This window comes from Vombatus ursinus, unplaced genomic scaffold (genome assembly GCF_900497805.2).
Source record: "Vombatus ursinus unplaced genomic scaffold, bare-nosed wombat genome assembly UNPS02014801.1, whole genome shotgun sequence".
In the NCBI taxonomy this organism is placed as follows: Eukaryota; Metazoa; Chordata; class Mammalia; order Diprotodontia; family Vombatidae; genus Vombatus; species Vombatus ursinus.
The window spans coordinates 5,298,784-5,325,498 of record NW_020954579.1 but is presented as its reverse complement, the minus strand read 5'-3'; the positions used below and the strand labels follow the sequence as shown (position 1 = coordinate 5,325,498).

Genomic DNA, 26,715 nt, shown 5'->3' with positions numbered 1-26,715 from the left:
AGCTACGAAACAGAGCCCATTAATCTGGGTCACACCCTTCCACAATTAAACATAGCATTTATGGGAAGAGTTGGAGTAAACTTAGAGGGTGGCAGTAGTGGGGCACTGTTGTAGGGAACACCCATCACCAAGGCAAATCACATACCTGGTACTGCAGGACCTCTATGTCCTTTATGTCGTTCCTGATACTGCTTCCCACAGGAGGCAGCATCTCTGCTGGGCAGGGGTTTTGGCTATACTCTCATGATTTTTTTTTCATCATTTTCTTTTCTCCTCAGCTTAATTGCTGCTTGCCAGGGTTGTACTTCTCTGGAGTCCACAGCTGACTCTCTTCTTTGCTACCAGAAGCACTGGCAGTTTTTGAAGTTGCTTTTTGCCTTAAATGTTGCAACTTGACTTCCTTGCTTTTTCTTGTCTAGAGAGGATGCCTTTGCTCTCTGCTGACTATAGTGTCTCTTGAGAAAGGAGCTCTGCTGCTATGGGTGATAATTGGGAGAAGTGGGTGGAGAGAAAAAAATTCTCTCCTCTCCTTCACTTCTGCTACCCTTTGGTATAGGCCTACGAATCATACTTCAAAAATTTGACCTTTACTTACTGCAGGTAAGTACTAAGTACTTACTAAGGTAGCTTAAGGACCACCAGGGAATGTGGACAATCTTTAGTCAGCCAGTGGCCAAGCTTCTCTCCCAGACCTCTCTTCAGCGTAGACTTTTTTTCCACACTTGGTAAAGGGATGAAACAGAAGATAGGTTTAGTTTGACACCTAGTTATCTGACTCTTAGTTTCTGGCATCTTAGTTTCCCAGAAACTAAGCCTGCATCATAGGCTCTGGGGTCAGGGACCAACTCCTCCTATTATGCGGTCTTGCCCTGAGCCTCACTTCTTCTAACTCTTCTTCCTCATCATGACCTTCATTTGTTTTACCCTTCAGGACTCTCATTCTGCTCCAGCTTCATTTTCCTTTCTTTCCAATCTTGATCAACTTTACACAGTTCTCTGCTTTTGAATTCCTCGTCCACCTATTCTAGCACTGTTCTTACTTTGCCAAACCCCAGATGTGGATTTTAGATGTACTGCTAGAGTCTACTACAAATTTGTTAAGTCATTTCAACTGGGCTCTCATTGCTTCAAGGCAATCCTTTTTCTCTCTCCAAATTAACTTTATTAAATTCCTGATAGGGGTTTTCCCCAAACTTTGTTTTCTTTCAGGCTCCTCCTTTACTGTCCCTCTGAACAGAGGACCTGACATAATTTACTGAGAAAATAGAAACCTTTCACCAAGAACTCTTTCTTCTCCCTCATAATACATCTCAAAACTCCTTGCCACTATTGGATCCTTTTATTATGCCTAATACATATCTAAAATTTCCCCAACCTTAAAAAAACCTTCACTTGATTCTACCATCCCATCAAGTTATCATCCTGTATTTTTTCCCTTCACAGCCACACTCTTAGAAAATTTTATTTCCTCTGGTTTCTCTCCTATTGCTTTTTAACCCCTTGCAATCTAACTTTGAACCTTTTATCTCAAATGAAACTATAATCTTCAAAATACTGGAGGCCTCAGTTTTTAAATCTAATGGCCCTTTTCTAGTTCTTATCTTTCTTGACCTCTCTTCAGCATTTGGCACTGTTGAAAGCTATCTCCTTTCTGTGTTTCTGTGACACTGCTTTCTCTTGTCTTTCCTTCTAGTTATTTGGCCTCTCATCTCCTTTGCTTTTTCCCTTTGCAGCATTGCCCTCCTGACCTGCAACACCACCTTGTGGAGACTGTGAAAATTACAAGTCACATGACATTACTACCGTTAATGGCTAACAAAATTCCACCTCCTCTACTTTCCTTGTATCTGTATTGCTTAGAGTTTAGACCCTAGCTACCCTAGGAGTAAACTATCCAGAATGCTAACTTTACTTCTCTTATGCCCATGCTCTTTAGTCCTATTCCACTCATGTCCTCCTCCAATTCTGCCCACACCTTAATTTCTCTTATTTCTGGACCTCTTCCTCTCATACTGATTTCATCTACTTGCTCTCAATGAGATCTGACTTCCTACAGACAGCATTACATCCTTGGCCATCCACTTCAACCCTGGCTTTACCTTCACTCACATACCCTAATACTGCTTGCTCCTCCTGGCTGCCTCTAGATTATCCTTTTACTGCCATTGCTCAGCAACCCCTTTCTTCTTTGAAGTTGACTATCAAAATGTTTTATCTTATATACATCATGGTAGTTGTGATCTGTTGACCTCAAGGTCATTCTCCCTCCTTACTCAAGGATTTCAGCATCTGGCTTATTGACTTCCCTCTTCTTCCCATCTCTTGCCTGTATTCCACATTTATCTGGATGCTTTTTCAATACTCTGACCTCCTAGTTCCTCAACCTCCTCAAATCCTTCCCTTCACCCCTACTATACAGAGGGCTTGTCACACTTTGGCTCTCATTATCCACAAGCTTCTTATTTTCCTTAATCAAAAACTCTGCAATTGCTCCATGTGACTATAATTTTCTGTTGTTCTGTCTCTCCTCCCTGCTTTACCTGTCCTGTATCTATTCTTTGCTCTCATCCTAAGTGCTTATCATTCTGCTCCTCTGTACTTTCTCATTACCCATACTCTGACTTTTTTTTTCCTCCCCAGTCTTAACCCTGTGGTTAACAAATTCAGCTTTCCTCTATCCTCTTGAACTTTTTGCTCCCTTGTCCTATCTCAGCTCGTTCTTTGCCAAACTTGAGCCATGAATGATTCTTACCATCCATTTGTGCTCCTCCTACTCAGGTCCTGCTGAATGGAGCAAGAGGAAGTCACATAGCAATAATAAATGGATACTCTACAAATTTTTGTTAGATAACCTCAACTAGGCCCACACTGCCAAAAAGTCATTCCTTTTTTTTCTGGCTAAATTGATTGCTATTGTCACTTCTGATTGAAGTTTTTCTAAACATTCTCTCTAACATCCTACACTGCCTCTTCCTCCCATCCTTTCAACTGAGAACCTTGCCTCTTTATTGAGAATATTGAGGCCATTCACCACGAGCTCCATCTTTTCCTCTTCTTTTCATCTCAGAACCCCTTGACATTATTCCTCATTCATTCTTTCTTCCTTTCCTCTAGTCTCTGATAATGAAGTGACCCTTCTTCTGGCCCAGGCCAACCTTTCTGCACATGCCCCAAATCCCATTCTCCCTTATCTGCTCCGGGATAGTGCCTCTATAATCATCTTCCCCTCTAATTTCCAACTTCTCCCTGTCTATATGTTGCTTCCTGACTGATTTCAAACATGTTAAATTCACCTCCATTCTTAAATGTTCATTAGACCCTACCATCTTTGTAAGATTTTTATCCTATAGCTCTTCTTATTCTTAGCCAAACTTCTAGAAAAAGATCTTTATACTACCTGAAGCTGTTTCTTCTCCTCTGACTCACTCTCCAACCCTTTGCAATCAAGGTTTTTGGCCTATCTCTAAATTGAAACTGCTCTCTCCAAAGTTACCAGTGATCTTTTAATTGTCAAATATGATGATCACTTCTCAATCCTTATTCTTTTTGACCTATTTGGTGCATTTAATACTTACCACTTGGTTACTTCTCCTTGTTATTCTGTCCCCTGATTTTTTGTGCCCCTGTTCTCTCTTGATTGCTCTTAGGTACTCCCCTAAGCTTCAATTCTGTGTTATCATATGCCTTTTGAATATTTCATGCTAGAATTCATCATGACATCTCAAGCCAAGCTTGTCCAAAGCAGAAGTCACTTATCTTTCCCTCCAAATTCACCTCTCTTCTAGTCTTCACTATTTCTGTTTAAGGTGCCACCAATTTTTTTTTCAGTTTTCTGGGTTCATAACCTTGCTGGCCTCACTCTCTCACACCACACATATCCAGCCAGTTAGTTACCAAATCTTGTTATTTTTACCTCCATAACCTCTCTCACATCTGACCCTTTCTCTCTACTCAGAGCTGCTATCTTAGTTCAAGCCCTTAGGTCCTCTTGCTTAGAATGTTGCAGTAGCTTGCTAATTGGCTTCTGTGTCTCAAGCTTCTGTGTCTCAAGCTTCTCTGGTCTCCAACCCATCTTCTCCACACAGTTGTGTAGAGTGATTTTCCATTACCTCAGATGTAGCCATGCTATTCTGTACTCAATAAACTCTAATGCCTTCCTCTTGCATCAAGGACCAAATATAAACTCTTCTATTTGTCTTTTAAAACTTTGTATGACCTAGCCCCAACTCACCTTTTCATGTTCACTATACTTGTTATGCTATGATCATAGTCAAATGGGTTTTTCCTCATTTCTTCCAGATGATACTTCATTTTCTGCCTTCTCTATGCTTTTGTGTTGGTGTGTCCTACACTTGGGTTGGGCTTCCTTCTCACCTTTTCTTCATAGAATCTCTCCTTTTAAAGATTCAGTTCAAGTACCACCTGCTATCCTCCAATTGTTAGTGTTCTCCCTATCTTTTATTTGTTTTTTCTGTATATGCTTATTACATATATATATATAATATATATATGTTGTCTCCTGTAATAAAATGTAAATGCCTTGAGTATCGTTTATCTCATTCTTTTAGTCCCCGCTACCTAGTATAGTGACTAGCATGTACATAGTAATTGTTTAATAAGTGTTTGTTGATTTGTCATCATCCATGTTCTATTCCCTAACTATGAGTGTATCCTAAGACTTCTTTCCTGGCTCCTCCTTTTCCTTTATACTCTCAGTGATTTTGTCAGCCCTCATGAATTCAGTTATCATTTCTACATGAGTCTTAGATCTATTTACTAAGCTATTTTCTTTCTCCTAAGCTCCTATAGGCATCTCAAACTCAAAATATCCAAAACAGTAGTCATTGTTTTTCCTATCTAAAGCTACTCCTCTTCCTAATTTCCCAGTTTTTGATAGATATACTACTACTGTCCTTCTAGTCATCCAAGTTTATCCCCTCAAAGTTTTCCTTAGCTCTTTATTTTCCATGTCTAATTACTTACCAAGTTTTGATGACTCAGCAATATCTTTTGTATTCATCCCCTTTTTACCACTCCACGGCCACAATTTTAGTTCAGTCTTTCATCACCTTTTTCCTCGACCATTTCAATAGCTTTCTGATTGGTCTCCTTGCTATAAGTTTCCTCCCTTCTAATCCATCCCCTTCAAGTTACTAGATGATATTCTTAAAGCACAGGTCTAACCATGTCATTCCCCTGCTCAAGAAGTTCCTGTGGATCCCTACTGTAGCCTCTAAGATAGGGGTTCCTAATCTATTTTGTGTAAGGGACCCCTTTGGCTGTCTGTTGAAGCTTGTGAACCCTTTCATGTTTTTAAATGCATAAGACTAAATACATAAGATCACAAAGAGAACCAATTATATGGAAATACAGCTTATCAAAATATCTTTAAAAACAACACCAAAACAATTTCACAGACCCTAGGTTAAGAATTCCTGCTCTAGAACGAAATACAGATTCCTCTTTAGTATTTAAAGCCCTTCACAACCTAGTTCTAGGACCTATTCAGATATATACATTAGTCCCCTCTTATTGCAGTCTACATGACATCCCATCTTCTTCTCTCATACTTTGGCCTATGCTATCTGTTTCCCAAGCCTGGAAGGCACTCCCTCCTCATCTCACTCTTTTAGAATCCTTAGCTTCCTTTAAAACCCAATTCAGGAGCTCTGTCCTTCTTACATAAGGCCTTTCCTGCTCCCACTAGCTTCTGGTTTCTCCACTTACTAGAATACTTTATGATATTTTGTATTTGCTTTTGTAAGTATGTGTTATTTCCCTTTCTAGAATGTAGGCACTTAGTAAATGCTTGTTGGTGAATTCCACAACTGTATGGACCTTTTCCTTTTCAATGATGCACATCTATTTCAGTCTGTAGTTATGTAATGGAGGTTACTGACATAAATTTTTTAAAGGTCAACTTTTTGAACGTTAGCATTGCAGCAGAGATCTGAAATGATGCGTTACATAGCCTTGCTCTTCATCAGCTTGGATAACATGTTCTGTCTCTTATATGTCAAAGTAGGTTGAAAAGCAACTATACTTAAAATCTATTTTCACTTAATGAAAATTTAGAGAATCAAACAATTATTCTAAACATTTCCTCTTATTTCCTTCTGTAAGAACTGGAAACGTCAAATGCTTGTCACCTTCATTTTTTGACAAAGGTTTTACAAAATGCAAATTTGCTGTATTTTAATACGTGCATTTCAATGAGATTTTCTTTGTATTTCCTAGGAGTTATGCAAGTGCAGATTTTGAAGAGGACAATAGAGAGGTACTCCTCCTATGTACTCTAACTAATTACCTTACTTTCTAAAAAGAACTGGCTTTGCATTTCTGTAAAAGACAATTCAAACCAATGTGCAAAAGGAGGCACATACTGCCAGCTTGGTAGATTTTCCTGCCCTTCTTAGGGCCACTGAGGAACTCATATTCAGAATAAGCCATTCAAGAAGATGGTACTAGGTACTGCAAACCACTTTTTCTAGTTACTTTCATATAAGAGAATTGTAATTAGAAGCAAAAGACAGCTTTTTAAAGGGGTCGGAGATTTCCACAAATCATTGGTCTTCGTTGTTTTGTACTTTTTTGTTAGAATTTAGTAAGGATTGGTTAATTAACATTCAAATAAACTAAATTAAAAGATTTTAAAACAAACAAGGAAAAAAACTACCACCAGGACTTTTTGCTTGTCATGGTATTATTGGGGGTATGATTTAATTGGATTGGCAATAGGATATGTAATATTTTCTTAATGAATTAATAGCTTCAACATAGATCAGAAGTTATCATCATCTGACAGTTTGTTGCAGTCTGACTTCATTTTAGTGGTCTTAAGTAGTCAATTTATTATAGACGGTTTTAGGGGTCATGATGGTGGAGTAGCAGAAAGAAATACAGCCCAGCTCTTCCATCACAACCCCTCCATAAAGATCTAGAAAATGCACGTGGCCAGGTCAAAGAAAAAAATCAAAGTGAGTCATGTTTCCAGCCCTGGTCAGCATAAGAAGACAGTTCTATGGACACTGGGGATGGGAAATGACCTGGATTGCACCTTGAGAAGCATAGTGTTGCTCAAATATAGATTACTGATTTCATGAGATACCAAGAAATATTAAAACAGTCAAAAGCCTGAAAAAAAATTTATATTCTCTCATAGCAAAAAACAACTAATTGGAAAACAGATTGGAGAGAGGTAATTTAAGACTCAGTAGACTATCTGAAAGTTATAACCAAAAACAGATCTTTTAAAACCAGAGCTTTGAGTAGAAATAGAATCTACTGGTCACCTCCTGAAAGAAACCTGCAAATAAAAACTCCTAGGAATAATGTAGCAAAAATCCAGTTTCCAGGGAAAAGGGAAAAAAAATGCTACAAGCAGCCCGAAAAAATTTAAGTACCAAGGAGCCATCATCAGGATCACCCAAGATTTATTAACTACCACCATAAAGCAGAGAGCTTAGAATATAATATTCCAGAAAACAAAATATCTAGGTTTACCCAGCAAAACAGTATAATTCTGCAGGGGGAAAAAATGAATCTTTAATGAAAAAGTGGACTTGCCAGCATTTCTTATGAAAAGACCAAACCAAGTAGAAACTTTGAAATATACATATAGGAGGCAAGAGAAATATAAAAAGACATATGTGAACACGTACTATAAGTAACTATACAAGGATACACTTTTTACGTTCTAATAGTAGAGATGATACAAGTATCCTCTCAGAACACTATCAACATCAGGGCTATAGAGGGAGTCCAATTAGACAAAGGGCCTAGAAGGCCTGGAAATAGCTGTTATTTTTAATGATTTTAAAAGAAAAATGGAAAGAGAGAGAAAGAGGAATACATTAGAGGAGTGGAAGAGAGAAGGATGGCAGCTCTGCTTGGTTTGACAGTTAATCAGATAGTAAATGTTTATTAAGCACTTGCTATGTGCTAGGCACCATGCTAAACACTGAAGATACAAAAAGAAGCAAAAAAACAGCCCCTGCCTTCAAGGAACTCTCTATCTAGTGGGAGAAACAACAAACATATATACAAATAGACTATAAAAAAGAAAGTAACAGAAAGGAAGACTCTAGAATTAAAAGAGGTTGGGAGAGGCTTCTTGTAGAAGTTGGGACTTTAGTTGGGACTTACAGGAACTGGAAATGAGGAGGGAGAGCATTCCAAACATGGGGCACAGGCAGAGAAATTGCCCAAAGATGAGAGAATTTAGGGTTAGGGTTAGTTCCTCTTGTTTGAGGAACAGCAAGTAGACCAGTGTCATTGGATCAAAGAGTTCCTGGCAGGAATAAGGTGTAAGAAAGCTGGAAAGGTAGGAGAAGGCTAGATTATGAAGGGCTTTGAAAGCCAAGAAAAAGATTTTGTATTTGGTCTTGGAGACCATAGTGAGCCACAAGAGTTTATCGAGTAGGGGGTGTGACATGTTCAGACCTTTTCTTTAGAAAAATCCCTTCAGTGACTGAATGGAGGATGGATTGGAGAGAAATTTGAGGCAGGCAGACATAACAGCAGTTTATTGTAATAATCCAGGTGTGAGGTGATAAGGTCTGCATAAGAATGATGGCAGTGTCAGAGGAGCGAATGGGGTATATATTCAAGAGATGCTGGCAAAAGTGAAATTGACAGGTTTTGGCAACAAACTGGATATGTGGGGTGGTGAGAGATGATAAGGAGTCTAGGATGACTGCTAGGTTTCAAACCTGAGGGACTGAGAGGATGGTGATGTCTTCCACAGTGATAGGGAAAGTAGGAGTGGGGAAGAGTTTAGGAGGAGAGATAATGAGTTCTATTTTGGACATGTTGAGTTTAAGATGTCTATTGGACATTGAGATGTCTGAAAGGAAGTTGAGGGTGAAAGATTGGAGGTCAGTAGACAGTTTGAGGCAGGATAGGTAGATTTGTGAATAATTGGTGTAGAGATGGTAATTAACCCAATGGAAGCTGCTGAGATCACCAAATGAAGTAGTATAAATAGAGAAGAGAAGAGGGTCCAGGACAGAATCCTGTGGGATACCTATGATTAGAAGAGGTAATCTGGATAAGGATCCAGCAAAGAAGACTGAGGAGTAGCCAAATAGGTAGGAGGAAAACCAGAAGAAAACCTAGAGAGTAAACTAGAGAGGTCAAGAAGAATGAGGATGGAGAAAAGGCCATTGGATTTGTCAACAAAGAGATCATTGGTATGTTTGAAGAGAGCAGTTTAGGTGAAATGATGAAGTTGGAAGCAGCATTACAAGGAGTTAAAGAGAGTGAGAGGAGAGAAAGTGGGGCACCTATTGTAGATGGCCTTTTCAAGGAGTGCAGCCATAATCACAAAGGGTAAAAGATGCATAGGACAATGGTGAGGATGGAAGGATCAAATGAGAAATAGGAGGGAAGGGGGAAAATAAAAGGGAAGATAGATGAAGGAAGGGATCCATGTTAAGTAAGGCAAACTTTTAAAGAGAAAGTGAGAAATGAAGAAGATAGAGGGAAATACACAATTAACCATCATAAATGTGGATGGAATGAACTCACCCATAAAACAGAAGATGATAGACTAGATTAGAAAGCAGAATCCAACAATATATTGTTCATAAGAAAAACACTTGAAACAGAAAAATGCACCCACAATTAAAATAAGGGGCTGGAGCAAAATCTGTTATGCTTCAGCTGAGGTAACTATCATGATCTCAGAAAAAGCAACAGCAAAAATAGACTCAAAAGAAATAAACAGTAGACAAGTGTACAGATTTATAAGATCTCAACAACTGGAATTAATTACTTCCTTAGTAACTAAAATAATACAATGAATGAGTACCACATTTATTAAGCCTTACCATATGCAAAGTATGGTGCAGAGTGCTATGCTAATAGATGCCAAAGAATTAGAGATATGGATATTTAACTTCTTTCAGATCCCTGAGGATGGGTACTCCAGGTTAGAACTGATATACATTTAATAGGTATGCATATTTGCACTGTTGCTGTCTACAATGTAACCATTCTAAGATGTCTTTCTCTGAAATTTACTGCTATCATGAGAACATGGTATGGTCATTAGTAATAATAATAACATTTATATAGTGCATACTATATGCCAGGCACTGTGCTTAGTGCTTTATAAATATTATTTCATTTGATTTTCACAACAAGCCTGCAAGGTAGGTGCTATAATTACCTCCATTTTGCAGTTAAGAAAACTGAAGCAACTGAAGCTGTGTGACCCTGGGCAAGTCACTTAATCCCAAATGCCTCACCAAAAAAACAAAAACAAAAAAAAAAACTGAAGCAGACAAAGGTTAAGTGTCCAGGGTCACACAGCTAATAGTATCTAAGACCGAATTTGAACTCAGGTCTTCCTAAATAATCTAGGCCCTGGGCTATGTGCACTGTACCACGTAGCTTCCCCGTTACCCATTCATTGCACATTTAGCTCATCAGAATCACATTTTAGTAACAAAAATAACTCAGAGAAACATGCTTGTTTCTTTATTTTGTCATTCATTACCAAAATCACTTTTACTTGTGATTTTTACTTACTATTAAGAATCAGGGAAGTAGGGTTTTAAAAAAATACTTTTAAAATTATTATGTTCACAGGAAAAGTATAAATTGAATTAGTCTCACATCAGTAGTTGTAAAAAAGAAAAATTCCCTAAAATAAAAATGTTTTAAAGTCAGGTAGAAAGGCTTACCAAACTCCCTGTATAACCCAAAGACTACTAGTATAAAATTATAAATCAGTAAAGTGTTGCCTGGCTTTACCTTCTCATTGTTAATCTCTTGTTCTCTAGAGTATTTTTTCCCTTGTTTGTGATATCTGTTTAGGTAGCTTTGTAAAAAACAAACAAACAACAACAACAAAAAAAAAAACCGACTTGCACCAGCCTGGAAGTCAAGAGGACCTGAGTTCAAATTCAGCCTCAGACACATGATACTTGCTAGCTGTGTGACCCTTGGCAAGTCACTTAAGCCTGATTGCCTCACAAAAAAATAAACAAACAAAAAACCAAGGTTCTATTTCTGTAGAAAGAGCAGCCCAAGCCCCGTAAACAAATTATGGAGGAAACTGAAATACTATATAGTTTACACCATTTAAATTAGAACCTTAGGGCTTATTTACATATAATATTTATTTAATAATAAATTTTGTGTTTATAATATTAATATTTAATATATTTACACATGTAAGATATTTATATATAAGTTTGAATATAAAAGCAATACAGGTTTTTTTAAATTAGCTTCAAAATTTCAGTGTTGGGCAAGTGACCAAAATAATGTGACCAAAAAAATATTCCTAACTACTTCCTTAGAACAACTGTATAAGAACATCTTGAGAGACATTGACTAGTCAGGAAGTATTTATTGTTTATGTCTGCTTTGTGCCCACTACTATCAAGCTATGTGGGAGATACAAGAGAAATATAAAACATGATTCCTGCCTTTGAGGTAGTAAGATAGTATTCTGTAGTGGAAAAGCACTAGATTTGAAGTCAAAGAACTTGGGATCAAATTCTGGCTCTGTTGCTTAGTACCATCTCAGTTTCCTCATCTGTAAAATCATGAGATTGGTCTAGAAAACCCTTAAGGTTCCTTTCAGCTCTAAATGGCTGATCCTATGGTCTATGATAATATACAGTTGACGTAATTGAAAAGAATCTATGATCTCCTAGATTGGGGAATCCCCCTGTCAATGATATAAATTGCAACCTTTCCATGTTTGCACATCCTCTGCAATTATTGTCGTTATTCTTTAAAGTGTTAAATACAGAAGTTCACCCAATATGCTAGAGGCCATATGTGCTTTCTCCTGACATATTAAGAGTACTTTTGGAGCACTCTAGCTAGACCTGTCATCTACTACTCTTGCCCTTTGACCACCCCATCCTTTTTGTAATATAATTTCTTGATGATCTCCTTTACTCTTGTTTTTGGGAGTTCCTTGTTGGTTATCTGTCCAGTCTGTTTATGCATACCATACAATTCTCTCTTGTCCTGTATGTGATTCTCATTTTTAGCTCTTTGGAGGGAGTTGTATTCCACGTCTTACTGCCATATAGCAACACTGGCAAAATGTAAATATTGAAAAGATAGGCCTTTGTTTTTATGAGAAGCTGGGGGGAGGGGGTCAATAAAAGAGCCTTGCAATTTCCTGAAAGCATTCCAGCTACACAGTTACTTTTCAACTCTGAGCCTGGCTCATTGTCCATTTGTAATATTGTCTGTCCTAGATAGTCATACTGTTGGACAAGCTTGTATGAGGTGTCTGTTTAAATGCCTGTTGGAATTTGGGCAATAAATCTCCTTCATCCACTTGGATTTTTTGTGAATGTTCATACCAAAGTCCTTTGAGTGATTATAGATCTATGAAACTCTTCAGTGTTCTGGGCTTCATGCAGTCAACATAATGTAATCCACAAATAGGATCATTTGGAGAACCTCACTGTACACAGGGTGGACTATCATCCTGTGATCAGTAAAGGGGTAGAAAGCATGTGCCTTTGCAACCTAACCTGTGTATTTTGTTGGTGGTAGTCATGAAGATGGGGAAAATTGGGTGGTTTGGCCAATTCATCTATATAGTCAAAAGAAATCTGGGAGAATACTGTTTGTTAGTGCTTTATAAATATTATTTCATTTGATTTTCACAACAGGCCTGCAAGGTAGGTGCTGTTTGCACCTACTGTTTGCATTTGTATGCAAAGATGACAGTACTAACTGGGAAAAGCATATTTAGTTGGAAACTAACCAAATAGCTATAAATTTGGATTCTGTGAAAGAGATATCCAACATATGTTACAGCCTACAACAATCTCAGTGTGCCCAACCAGGTTAAAATATATTTGAGAAATATTTAACAAAATAGATAAAAATATAATAGAACCTAATGTTAATATATGATTTTCCAAGTCAGTGTGCAGCCTGTAGTAATTCTTATATATTGTTTAGTGAGTCTCTTTTTCATTTGAGTTTGATACCACTGCTTAGAAGTCATCAAATATGAGACTGAAAGAAAAGTAGTGGTGAAGTGGAGATGCTCTAATTTATAGGAGAGAAAACAACTGGAAAGAATTTTGGTAATAATATTTAGGCCTCAGATATCTGTATTCCAGCGAACAGAGTACAGGTAATAAAGTGAATTCAAGGAGTTAAGTACAACTTTCATAGGTGTCATTAACACTTGGTGGGATAGATTCAAGACTTGTATTTGATAACTATCCTTTTGAATGTTGTTAAGAAAAAAAAAACATTTGCAGAAATAGTGTCAGCAAGCATTTATTAATATTAATTACCCTACTATGACCAAAGCTTGCCTTACGACCTGGGAGACATGCACAGTTTAAGACCATCTTTGCCCTTGTTAAACTTCTAGTCTAAAAAGGGGATAATTATATAATATTATGTGATAAAAGTCATTAGATAGTTGCAAAACAAAATTTGTTTTGTGACTCTCCTTTCTCCTCAAGAGGACCTTTATGCCAATACTGTGGATGAAGAAGTTTCAAAGAAATTTCATGTAGGAGATGGCATTTGAGTTGTGACATACATTCAATTGATATCCCTATATTTATAAATGAGAAAACTCAGACTTAAGAGAGATTAAGTAAAACTAAGATACATTGTTAAGTATATTATAGTGATTACCTTTTGTGTATAGGTTGTACTATATGGAAACTGAGCCAAAATCTCAAATTTTTTCGACTTGGGGATTTGCCTAGGATTGCACAACTACTAAGTGCCAGAAAGAGGATTTGAACTCAGATTTTCCTAAATCCAAATCTAGCACTCTTATCTACTGCCTCATGGGTTAGGACTTCAGCAGGTGAAGTCAGGGAGGAAAGACATTCCAGTTATGGGGACAATTAAAGGGAAAAGAAGAGAGTAGTCAGTTTGGCTACTGGAGTGTGTGAAGAAGAGTAATGTGAGATAAAGTTGGAACGGTAGGGTGGTATTGGATTTTGGAGTGCCAAACAAAGAAGTTTCAGTTTTATTTTTTAGGCAACAAGGAACCAGTGAAAAGTTTTGAACAGTGGAATAAAATGACCATATTTATGCATAAGAAAAACTTTACCAACAGCATGAAAGATGAATTGGAGCAGGACAAAGTGGCTTCCCAACGGTTGTCTCTGCCTCTGTTGCAGTCATCTAGGTAGATCATAATGAATGATAGTGGGATAGGTTCCATCTTAGAGATGTAGCAGAGGTATAAGTAATAAGACAGTAACTGATTAGATATCCAGGGCAGTGAGGAAGAAGGAAGAATCAAAGATATTCCCTAAGGTTAGGCACATGAGAGACCATGTGATTGATGGTGCCATGAAAAAAAAAAACAGTAAAGTTGGAAGGAGGAATAGGTTTTTGAAGAAAGATAATCAGCTTGGTTTTGGACATATTTCAGACAGGTGCCTTTCGGATATCCAGCTGTGTATGTGTATACACACACATATACATCTACATATAAGCATACGCAGATATATGTATATATACACACGTGTATATGTTTATGTATATATATATCTATTTTAGATAGATAGTTGATTGTCATCTGTATAGAAAGAAGAGAAGAAGGACAAGGTCAGGCACTTAGGAAATAACCTTATATTAAGGGGTCTAGGAGAAATTGAGGAACAGTGAAAAAAACCGGTATTTGGAGAACCAGGAAATCGTGGTGTTTCTGAAACTAGATGAGGACAGAGTAGCTGGAAAGCAGAGTGAAGGGTATGGTCAGTAACTAGAGAGCTTAACAAAGGTAGAAATTAGCCCTGCTTTGAAGCAGGTCCTTGCAGCCATCATTATGTGAGCCATTATCACAGAGAAGGGCCTACCTTTGCCACCATTACCAACACCAATCATAACCAGCCACCCCTCATAGTTTGGCACAAGTCATAGCACAAGAGCCCTGGGAATAGTAGTGCTTCTTAGACCACTTGACTGTATTTCAAGCCTGGCTCTAGCACAAAACCTGGCACATAGTAGGTGCTTAATATATGTTTGTTGACTGATTTGTTGACTTGAATCCATTATCTAGGGAAGCAACTCTTGTGGAAATGGGGCCTGCCATCCCTACCACCAACACCAATTGATGACCTACTGATGGACAGGTCATCCACAAGAGCTCTGGAAACAGCACTGACCCTCAACAACCCTGCTTCCAGCTTGACTCCCACAGCCATAGTCCAAGGAAGTGTGGAAATGAGACCTGTTACCTTCTTCTGCAGGTGATGCAGCCCCTACCTTCTCAGGAGTCATAGTAGCTGAAGACCCAGAAAAAAAAAGTTCTGGCCACCAATTTTCTTGACACTGACAAGTGGTTCAACATTAGAAACATAATTTTGTTAATGGAAATAATGTTTAAAAGATGCATTACCATCTACTTTGCTGCTCTATTTTAAGGATCACTTGATTTGTAGCTAGAACCTATATATTATTGCCTCTATTAGAATATGAGCTGCTTAAGATCAGTGACTATCCTTGTTTGTATCTCTAGCCCTTAGTGCAATGCTTTGCACCTAGTAAGTGTTTAGTAAATGCTTTTTCATTCATTTAGCAGTTAGGAAGTCAATGATGACCTTTGAGAGAGAGTAGAGTAGTTAGAGGTGAAGCCGGATTGGTAGGCATTGAGAGAATGGGTAGTGAAAGCAATGGATCATAAGCAGGTTTTTTCAAGTTTTGCCTGAAGGTGAAATGAAAGGAATTGAGCTGGGTGGCCCAGAAGGGGCAAGTGAAGGCTTTAAAAAAACACCACAGAAACCATTTGGGAGACCTGTGTATGCTTGCAGACAAATGCAATTTCGAATTGCAGCTTTTTGGTGGGCAACTGAAGCTCACAATATCCAAACAGAATTCATTATCTTTCCCCTCTCCAATTCTACCCCTCTTCCTAAGTTTCTCATTTTTTGTTTATTTTTAAGCCACTGCTATCTTTTCATCACCCAGGATCAAAATCTTGAATTTGTCTTTGACTCCTCACTTTGCGTAGTGTTGTCAATGCTAGTTCCGTAACATTTCATCTCCATCCCCTTCTTTGCATCAATATGGCTACCAACTGTCTTCATTCAGGCCTTTAATGTCTCTTTTACCTAGACAAGTGGTTTCAGAGTTTTTTTGATTGATGCACACCCAATATTTGTATGTTTATTTATAAGTTATATACGCATGATATTGTTCTATGTTAAGTACATCATGAAGCATATTCTAAATAGAAATGTTTAAAAATGAGTAAAGATAAAATAAGCATATTTTAAAAATTTGTGTTTTAACAGTCAAAAAATTTTTTTTGCTTTTGAGAACAGTGTGATTGAATTTGCTTCATTCTTTTCCAGAAATTTCTGTGTATGTCTTGGAGGATATAGCAGACTTATAAATAATAATTTCTAGTAGTTACTCAGTTAATTTGATCATTATAGCTATAAGGCAGATGCTTTTAAAAAAATTCTGTCTCATTTCAGCTGAGCAGAGTATTTTCAATATCAGTCTATTCCTCTTCCTTTCAGTAGTTCTGCTGCATGGATGACATCAGACCTTATTTGCTGTTCATGTATGGCTATTTTAGTTGTATGAATGTGAAGATCAACAAAGAGTAGTTTGGGTGCAGGAGTGGCAGGAGGGTGAGGAGGGTTGTGTGTGTGTGTGTGTGTGTGTGTGTGTGTGTGTGTGTGTGTGTGAGAGAGACAGAGAGAGACAGAGAGAGACAGAGAGAGACAGAGAGAGAGAGAGAGACTTGGCTGGGAAGGCAGGTTGGGCCAGGTTGTGAAGTGCTTTATGTGCCGTATTTATTTGACCCTAAAAGTAATAGGGACCCACTAGAGTTTATTGAATCAGAAGAGTGACATTGTCAGACCTACACTTGAGGAGAATCACTTTGACAGTTATGTGGAAGAAGCATTGGAGTGGGAAGAGAATTGACTCAGGGACACCAACCAGAAGAATAGTTCAGGTAATGTGAACTATGGTGACGAGAAGCTGGGGGGGAGTGTTAGTGGTGTTACCCGTTACTAAAATAGGGAGTTTAGGAAGGTGGTTGGATTTGGGGGGATAGGTAATGTAATGAGATCTGTGATGCAGATCATACCCCATTCGTCCTGTTCAACTTACTCCATCCCACCCAAAATGAAAAGGCAGGGGTTGAGTAGGTGGGTGAGAAGCAGAGCTTTCATTTGACAGTTATGCTGCAGTATTGAGCCTGTCCAATGGTACTTGTCCCAGCCCTGAGGTGATAGGGGTTAGAAGGTAGATATGCTTAGGGTCTGGGTGTAGGTCTGACCTAAATATGGTAGATTTTCCCAGTGGCTGCAGGTAGTGGTTAGGTTATAACTGCCTACTAGGGCCCATAAAAAAGAAAATTGGAAGTTTACACAGTTTTGAAAGGGAATGGAATGGGGGATCGTTGGACTATAATGGGTCAAGCATAGATGTGGTTGTATTGAAAACAAGCACTAGGTTTGGCTGTCCTGGCAAGGGAGAGATGTGACTCATCTCCCTTATTCGCACAGCCATTGGGGTCATGCTATGGACCCCTCTATGGAAACCACCAATTTAGACTGTTGTCTAAATTTAGTCTTTTAATTGGTCTTTTTACATTAAGTCTCTTTAGTTCTCCAGCCTCTCCTCCTCAGAGCTACCAAGAATTATATTTTTTAAACTAAATATTAGATTTTATTTTTTTTTCTTTTCTTTCTTTTTTTTTTTTTTTGCATTTCCACTATCTATACAATTCTTTTTTTTTTTAATTATTCTTTTTTGGCTAGACAGTGGGGTTAAGTGACTTGCCCAGGGTCACACAGCTAGTAAGTGTTATGTGTCTGAGAGTGGATTTGACTTCAAGTCCTCCTGAATCCAGGGCCTGTGCTCTATCCACTGTGCCACTTGGCTGCCCCAAGAATTATATTTTTTTTCTTTTTCTTTTTCTTTTTTTTTTTTTTGCCTGTTACCATTGAACTGACTTTATTTATGGAGGAGAAAATGCAGCAACAATGACTCACAAGTTGAATCACAGAGAAACTTGAAGTTTTTCTTTTAACTCAGTGTCTAGGTGACTCTTATCCTGAGGATGGCTGAGGCAACCTAAATTTCAAAAGATTCAGGTTAAAATCTGAGAAGGTGTGAGTGTTACAGTTATGATGTTGAAGGTTCTTGTAGGTAGAATTATCAAATGCCTCAACACTTTCAGTCTTTTTTGGTAGTTCTTGCATTTTAGACTTCTTTTGTTTTTCATTTTCATTGCCTCCTGATTTTGTAGAGAGAAAAGCTTTTGAAGCAAATTCTCGAAGCCCCCATGCTTTTAGTTATATGGTCTTCAATACTGCCCCTCGGCCCAATCCCAGGACAGAGGAAAAGGCCATGGCAGTAGAATAGGGGGGACTCTAGGCGAGGTTAACACATCCAGAGGACGTCCGCTAGCCGCCCCAGAGCTACAGCTCTAGCTCGCTTCCCTTCTCCTAGGTGCAAGCATGACAAAGAATTACATTCCTAAAGCACAGGTCTGACCATGTTTCATCCCTGCTCAAGAGGCTATAGTGCCTGTATTGCTTCCAGATACTCTGTTGCTTGTAGAATAAAATAGAGATTACATTTAGCATTTAAAACCTTTTATAATCTGACTCTGACCTGCCCTTCTAAACTTATTCCGTATTACAGTTCCTCGTACATCTGCATTTCAGTCATACTGCCTATTTGCTGTTACTCCTATATGACATTCTATCTCTTACCTCTGTGCATTTGCACACACAGTGTCCCCCATTCATAGAATGCATTCCCTCCTCACTTCTACCCTTTAGAATCCCTACCTTCCTTCAAAATTCAGCCCAATTGTCACTTCCTACATGAGGCCTTTTCCTGAGTTTGTTTGTGCCTGTCTTCTCTCCAAAAGAAAAATTACCTTGTTATTTTGTATATGTTTTGTATTTGCTTATGCTTACATGTTGTTTCCCCATAGAATGTAAATTCCTTGATGCCAGGGATTTTTTTTTCTTTGTATCTCCAGTGTTTGGCACATAATGCTTTTTGATGGATTTAGTGAGGTAGATGGCGTAAAAGAGAACTGATGCAGAACCAGAAGTATAATTTGTATGATGTCCACCTTATTGTGTAACCAACTCTGAAAGGCTTTGGAACTCAAATCATTACAGTGACAGTTGTGACTTCATAGGACTGATGGTAAATCATATCCTTTACCTCTCATCACAATGCTTGGTAGATAGTAACTCTATAATATATGCCTGCCCTTCGCTTCATTCCTTCCTTCCTTCCTTCCTTCCTTCCTTCCTTCCTTCCGGAACCTAGGTGGCATGAGGCATACATTATCAGACTCCATAAATGTATGGATTTTGTTTGGTTAACTTTTCATCTTGGTTTCAAAGATGGTGATGTAGGGGGAGGATGATTGGAGAAATCATTGTGAGGTCACTATGTGAAAAAAATCAGTAAAACATTTTTGTTTTTTTGTTTTGTTTTGTTTTTGGTGAGGCAGTTGGGGTTAAGTGACTTGGCCAGAGTCACACAATAAAACATTTTTTAAAAGAGAGATAGGAAATTACTGCTGAGGAATTACTAGAGAAGGAAGCTAATTATAGGAGGGAGTGAGATCAACGATGTACATAGACAGAATAATTTTAGTAAGGATAAGGGATTCTTCTGTGACCTGAGAGGAGGAAACTGGTTGATGATAGTGACAAATTTTGAGGAGAGGAGCTGAAGTCATTCACAATGGAAAGTATTCTTCTTAGTGAGTTGGGAAAATAGGTCATCTGCTCTAAGTATGGGAATTAAGAATGCATTTGGGGGCAAGAATATATAAGAAAAGATTGGAACAGTTATGAGGAATGACATTGTAGTGGTAGGTAGAATAGGAATATTGTTTTAAGTCTAGTTGAAGTTACATAAAAGTATTTGTAGTGGATGAAATCAAATTAATTTTGTGGGTTTTGGTGGTCCTAGAACAGGAGTGGAGAAATTGGTTGGTGGGACTTAGGCTAAAGATGAGGATTTGAAGTTTGGAAATGGTAGAAGGTTATAGGTGAAAGGGATTCTAGGGTACTCAGTAGCTAGTGAGACATTAGAATGATAAAGCCTGAGGTTAAGTGGGTTGATGGCAAATGAAGCAAAGAGTGGTGGAGATGAATTGGGAGATTAGAAGTTAACAAATGGCAGAGGAGAGGGGAAGTAAAAAATTAGCAAACCTGGGAGGGGGCAGCTAGGTGGCACAATGGATAGAGTACTGGCCCTGGAGTCAGGAGGACCTAAGTTCAAATGTGGCCTCAGACACTTAACACTCACTAGCTGTGTGACTCTGGGCAAGTCATTTAACCCCAGTTGCCTCACCAAAAAACAAACAAACAAAAATTAGCAAACCAAAGGACTGGAATTCATAATAATAACTTCTGTAGTACAGTAAGATTTATAAGCTGATAAGCAATAGGCACTTAGCGATGAGAGATTGAAGCTCAGAGGAAAGACTTAAGTGTCTGTCAGCTCTGCGGAACCTGGTTTAAAGTAGGGAGAGATTTAAGGTAGGGAGGCCAATTGGAAGGCAGAACTTGAACAAAAGTCTTCTTTACTGTGAGGGCGGATCTGCTCACTATACCACACTGTACAAGATACATACTAATGAATGAATGAGTGAATAAAGTGAGTGATGAGAAGCACAATAGTGAGAAATTATTCCTCTCAAGCCCTGCTGCCACAAAGAGTCTGCTCCTCACTACCACTTGCCTCTCCACCACTGAGATTCATTTTATCCATTTATGTATCATGTAATCTAGATCCTTTTTATAAAATACCGATCTGTAGGTTATTCTGACTCCTATCTCAGAAGTTTAATACATGGCTTATTGTTTTCCTTTCTGCCCTGCAACCTTTGACCTCTTCTTGGGTACTTGAATATACATGTGCATGTTAGCTTCAATACTCTGCTTTTAACGATCAACTTCATCTTACTACCACTCACAAATGTTAATAATATTGTCCAAAAAGAGAATTAAGGTTAGTCTGGCATGGCCTTTTCTTGTTGAAGCCTTGCTAACTCTGTATTTGTTTATTTTTTTCAAAGTTCATTAATCTGTTCTAAAATTTTACCAGGAATCAAAATTAAACTCATTAGCCAGCAGTTTGCAGACTCCATTCTCTAACCTTTATGAAAATCTGGCTATTTGCCTTTTTCCAGTCCTGCAGTTTTTTTTTTCATCCTCTATGATTGTTCAGGTATCAACAATTCTTCAGTAATTGCATCTGCCAGTTCTTTCAGTACCTGAGGACATAGTTCTTCTAGATGAAGCAACCTCAGGACCCTCAGTTCATTAAGAGCAGCTAGGTGCTCTCTCTGTTTTTGGTTTTTTTTTTTTGTTTGTTTGTTTTGTTTTTGTTTTTTGGGTGAGGCTGTCGGGGTTAAGTGACTTGCCCACAGTCACACAGCTAGGTGCCCAGAGTCACACAGCTCGGGATAGGTGCTCTCTTAAGGGAAGTATTTTGGTGTGTTAGAAAGAAGTATGAATTTGGAGTTCTAGAAACTAAATTCAATCCTGGCTTTGTTCCTTCCTTTTTTTTTTTTTTAAACCATCTTCTGACCTTAGGCTAGTCACTTAACCTTTCTGGACTTCAGTTTTCTTACTCTAAATAAATAAATTGGGCTTCATAACCTCTAAGATCCTTTCCAGTTCTGGATTTATGATCCTGTGACCCTCCTATCACTTTGTATTAAAAATCAGTCAAACTCCCATTAGCCATTTTGATTCTTTCCTTTCTAGTCCAAAGGCTGTTCTCCTTGGCAGAGAAAACAGAAGCAAAATAAGAATTGACAGCATTGCTTTACTCTTATTGCTTATCACCACCCCTAGTATTGATCAGCGTCATCCTCATTTTCATGTAAGGCCCCTTCTCTCCCATCATCATAAAGACCCTTATCACTTCTTGCCTGGATTACTACTTGTCTCTCTGTTTTAAATCTCTTCACACACTAATTCAGTCATCAGTAAATATTTATTAAGTGCCTCCTCTTAAGCTAGGCACTGTACTAAGCACTAAGGATACAAAGAAGGGCAAAAGATAGTGTCTGACTTAAAGGAGCTCACAGTGCTATGGAAGACGACAAATACAAAAAGAGGTTGAAAATCAGGGGAGACGTGGAGAGGGGGACGTGGTACTTACAGTCAAGTGGGAGATGAAGTGGCTGCCCTGGGCCCACTCCTTAAATGGAGGATCTGAGAGGAGTTCTGTAATCCACTTTCCACTCTCTAATCAGAGAAGGAGAAGGGTCCCAGGGCCAGGGAGAACTGAGGGGCATTGAGTTTCGGAGTTGATTCAATTTTGTTGAACTTTACTGGAGAGAAAGGTAAGGGCCAGGAGATCAGCCTGTTAGGCTGATCTTCCTCCGCTTAGCTGCCAAGATTATTTTTCTAAAGTGTAGGTCTGACCAAGTCACCCCCTAAGTTCCAGTGGTTCCCTATTACCTCTAGTATCAAATATAAAATTCTCTGTTTTGTATTTATGAGAATTCATAAGCTGGGCTCTTCCTGCCCTTCCAGCCTCATGAAATGTTATTCTCTATGTGTTCTATAATCCACACTGGCCTTGAATACAATAATCTGTTTCCCTTTTTCACTGGCTTTCCCTTCTGCCTACAACTCTCTGCCTCATCACTTCTGCCTTTTAGTTTCCCAGGCTTCCTTTCACACTTAGCTCAGATCCTGCCTTCTGAAGGAAACTTTTTTCAGTCCCCCTAGCTGCTAATGCCTTATCTTTTTAGATTACTTTCATCTACTTTGTATATAACTTATATATACTTAGTCATATGTTGTTTATCCCATTATGTATTCTTCTTGAGGGCAGGGACTGTCTTTTGCCCTTCTCTGTATCCCCAGTGCTTAGTACTGTGCCTGTGTAATAAAGGTGACCATTGAAACCATGGAAGTAAATTTTATTGCCAGATGTAGAGAAAGGAGAGAAGAGCCCTAAGAACAGAATTTTGGGTATCAGCTATCTTAAGTGATTTAGGAGACAAAGAAGTAGTCAAAAAGATAGGAATAGGAGGAGAATTAGAAGAGGATTGTGTCTTACAAAGCAAGAGATGAAAGGGTGGGGTGGTTAGGGTGATGAACCCCAGTGTTAAATGCTGCAGAGAAGTAAAAAAGGAGGAGGCTGATAGAGGCTGTTGCTGACCTTTAAAAGAGTACTTTGTCTTGAATGGTAGTAGTGGGAGAGCGAGATTTCAAGGAGCTTAGCAGAGTGATAAGAAAGTAAGAGAAAACCTTTTTCAAATGTTTGACACTAAAGGGAAAAGGAAGGATAGCTAGATGTTATAAAAGGTTGTGAAGAGGTTCCAGATGGATTCATGACCTAAAGATAAAAGGGATATCATAAATTAAAGAAGGAAAAGATATGCCTTTTGCAGTTCTTGACCAAGCAAAGGATAGAGATGGTCATAAAAGACAAAAGAGACAATTTTTTAAAAAAATTTATTTATTTTTGGTTTTCAGTATTCACTTTCATAAGATTTTGAGTTTTAAATTTTCTTCTCCTCCTTCCTTTCCCCCCTCCCCAAGATGGTGTGCAATCTGATATAGGCTCTACATATACATTCTTATTAAATATATTTTCATATTAGTCATGTTATAAAGAAGAATTAGAACCAATGGGAAGAACCACAAGAAAGAAGAAACAAAATAAAACAACAGAGAAAAGAGCAAATAACATGCTTCCATCTGCATTCAGACTCCAAAGTTCTTTCTCTGAATGTGGATAGCATTTGCCATCATGAGTCTTTTGGAGTTGTCTTAGATCTTTGTATTGCTGAGAAGAGCTAAGTCTATCAGTTAGTCATCCCATGATGTGGCTGTTACTGTGTACAATGTTTTCCTGGGTTTGCTCACTTCATTCAGAGTCAGTTCATATAAGTCTTTCCAGGTTTTTCTGAAGTCCACCTGTTCATCTTTTTTTATAGCACAATAGTATTCCATTACATTTATATACCACATCTTGTTCAGCCATTCCTTAATGGATGGGCATCCCCTCAACTTCCACTTCTTGGCCACAAGAAAAAGACCTGCTATAAATATTTTTGTACATGTGGGTCCTTTTCCCATTTTTATGATCTCTTTGGGACACAGACCTAGAAGTGGTATTACTGGGTCAAAGGTGAGCACAGTTTTATAGCTCTTTGGGCATAAATCCAAATTGCTCTTCAGAATGGTTATATCAGTTCACAACTCCCCCAACAATGCATTAGTGTTCCAATTTTCCCACATCTTCTTCAACATTTTTCATTTTCCTGTTTTGTTGTGTTAGCCAATCTGATAGGTGTGATGTGATACCTCAGAGTTGTTTTGATTTGCATTTCTCTAATCAGTAGTGATTTAGAACATTTTTTCATGTGACTATAGATGGCTTTAATTTCTTTATCTGAGAACTGACTGTTCATATCCTTTGACCATTTATCAATTGGGGAATGACTTGTATTCTTATAAATTTGACTCAGTTCTCCATGTATTGGAGAAATGAGACCTTTATTAAGAGACATTGGCTGTAAAAATTGTCTCCCAGCTTTCTGCTTCCCTTCTAATCTTGGTTGCATTGGCTTTGTTTGTGCAAAAACTTTTCAATTTAATGTAATCAAAATCATCCATTTTGCATTTCATAATGTTCTCTATCTCTTGTTTGGTCATAAATTCTTTCCTTCTCCATAAATCTGACAGTTAAACTATTCCTTGCTCTCCTAGTTTGCTAATAACACCAGCCTTTATATCTAAATCCTATACCCATTTTGACCCTATCTTGGTATACCAAAATGGACAATTTTGATTCTATAAAATTGAAAAAAATTTGTACAAGCAAAATTAATGCAGTTGGAATTAGAAAGGAAAAAATTAAGCAGGGGAAATTTGTACAGTAAATTTGATAAAAGGTTGATATATACATATATGCATACATGTATATAAATATACATACATATAGATATATGATTTATGCAGGGCACTTTGGGCAATACTTTCAGAGTGTACATAGATATATGATTTGTTTATATATAAGAGCCATTCCACAATAGACAAATGGTCAAATGATAGGAACAGGCAGTTTTCAAAAGAAGAGAATACCATCAACAACTACATGAAAAAATATTTCAAATCATTAGTAAGTTTCTGTCAGATTGGCAAAAATGAATAAATAGAATGACATAATGTTAGAGGGGCTATTGGAGGAAGAGTGCAATTGATGCACTGTTGGTGGAATTGTGAATTGATCCAGCTATTTTGGAAAGCAATTTGTAACTCTACCCCAAAAGTCACTAAACTGTACCCTTCCTTTGATCCATCAATACCACTGTGAGCCATGTATCACAAAGAAGTCAAAGATAGAGGGAAAGGACCCTTATGTACAAAAATATTTATAGCAGCACTTTTTCTTTGTAGAAAAGAAGCATGCCATAAATATGACCAAAAGGATTCAGAGAAGCCTAGGAAGACTCTTATAAACTGATAAAGAGTGAAGAGAACAGAACAAGCAAAACAGTTTATACAGTGACTTTGTTGTTGTACGGTCATTTCAGTTGTGGCCAACTCTTTGTGACCCTTTTGGGGGTTTTTGTGGTAAAGATATTGAAATGGTTTGCCATTTCCTTCTCCAGCTCATTTTATGGATAAGGAAACTGAGACAAACAAGGTTAAATGACTTGCCCAGGCTAGTAAGTGTCTGGATTCAAACACAGGTCTTCCTGACTCCAGGAATGCTCTAGCCACTGCACCACCTAGCTGAACATACAATAACTACAATAATGTAAAGGAAAAATAACTTGGGCTCAAGAACTGTGATCCGATGCAGTGATCAGTCATAATTCCAGAAGACTGATAATGAATATGCTTTCTACTTCTTAGCAGAGAGTGATTGATTAGAGATAGAGAATGAGTTACTTATTTTCAGACATCTAGAGGTATGCTAGAACTGACTAGTATTGATTGTCAAATTTTGAGTGTGGACATTTATATCTCAGAAATTGGCTAGTGCTACAAATCAGGGGTTGATTTATTATTTTGTTGATTGTCTAGACTAGTGGTGTCAAACTCAAGTAGAATTGGGGCCACTGAACAGTATATAAGCATCCTTGCCAGCAGAATATTGACTTAGAAAACCATATATTAACATTATCTATGTTCAGTTGTATTTTTATTTAAATATTTCTCAGTTAAATTTTAATCTAGTTGGGGCCTTCTGTTTGACACCTCTGATTTAGAATTTAAAGGAATTAAGAAATGTTAATAATGAATATTTCACCTAAAAGTATGACATGCACACATTTTTTTCTTTTGTGAAGAGCTGGTTGTTAAACATTTACTAGCACACCACTGGTGTGCTCATTTTTTAATTTGTTTGACCATGCTTATTTGTTATAAGGGAGGATTTTATTTTTACAGTGTAGAGTTGTGGGAAGGGAGTGAGTGGGTTCTAGTAGTGATGAAAATAAAAAATCATTTGGAAATTGAGGGGATGCCCATCAGTTGGGGAATGGCTGAGCAAGTTGTAGTATGTGAATGTAATGGAATACTATTGTGCTATAAAAAATAATGAGCAAGTGGACTTCAGAAAAACCTGGAAAGACTTGTATGGACTGATGCTGAGTGAAGTGAACAGAACCAAGAGAACATTGTACACAGTAACAGCAACATTGTATGATGACTAACTTTGATAGACTCATCTCTTCTCAGCAATGCAATGATCTAAGACATCTCCAAAAGT

At 37.9% G+C, this 26,715-nt stretch overlaps 1 protein-coding gene across 4 annotated transcripts in view; it reads left to right on the top strand.

The window, feature by feature from the left end:
* Positions 1–26,715, top strand: part of ZNF652 (zinc finger protein 652) — a 100,129-nt gene that overhangs the window by 38,905 nt on the left and 34,509 nt on the right. For 2 of the 4 annotated variants that reach the window (XM_027872738.1, XM_027872735.1), the window contains exons 1-2: positions 6,259–6,277; positions 15,026–15,215. The exons of the other annotated variants lie outside the window; for them this stretch is intronic. The gene's annotated coding sequence lies outside the window, so the exon portion shown is untranslated. Of the gene's footprint in view, positions 1–6,258; positions 6,278–15,025; positions 15,216–26,715 lie in introns of those variants that run through there. 4 annotated transcript variants of the gene reach the window in all.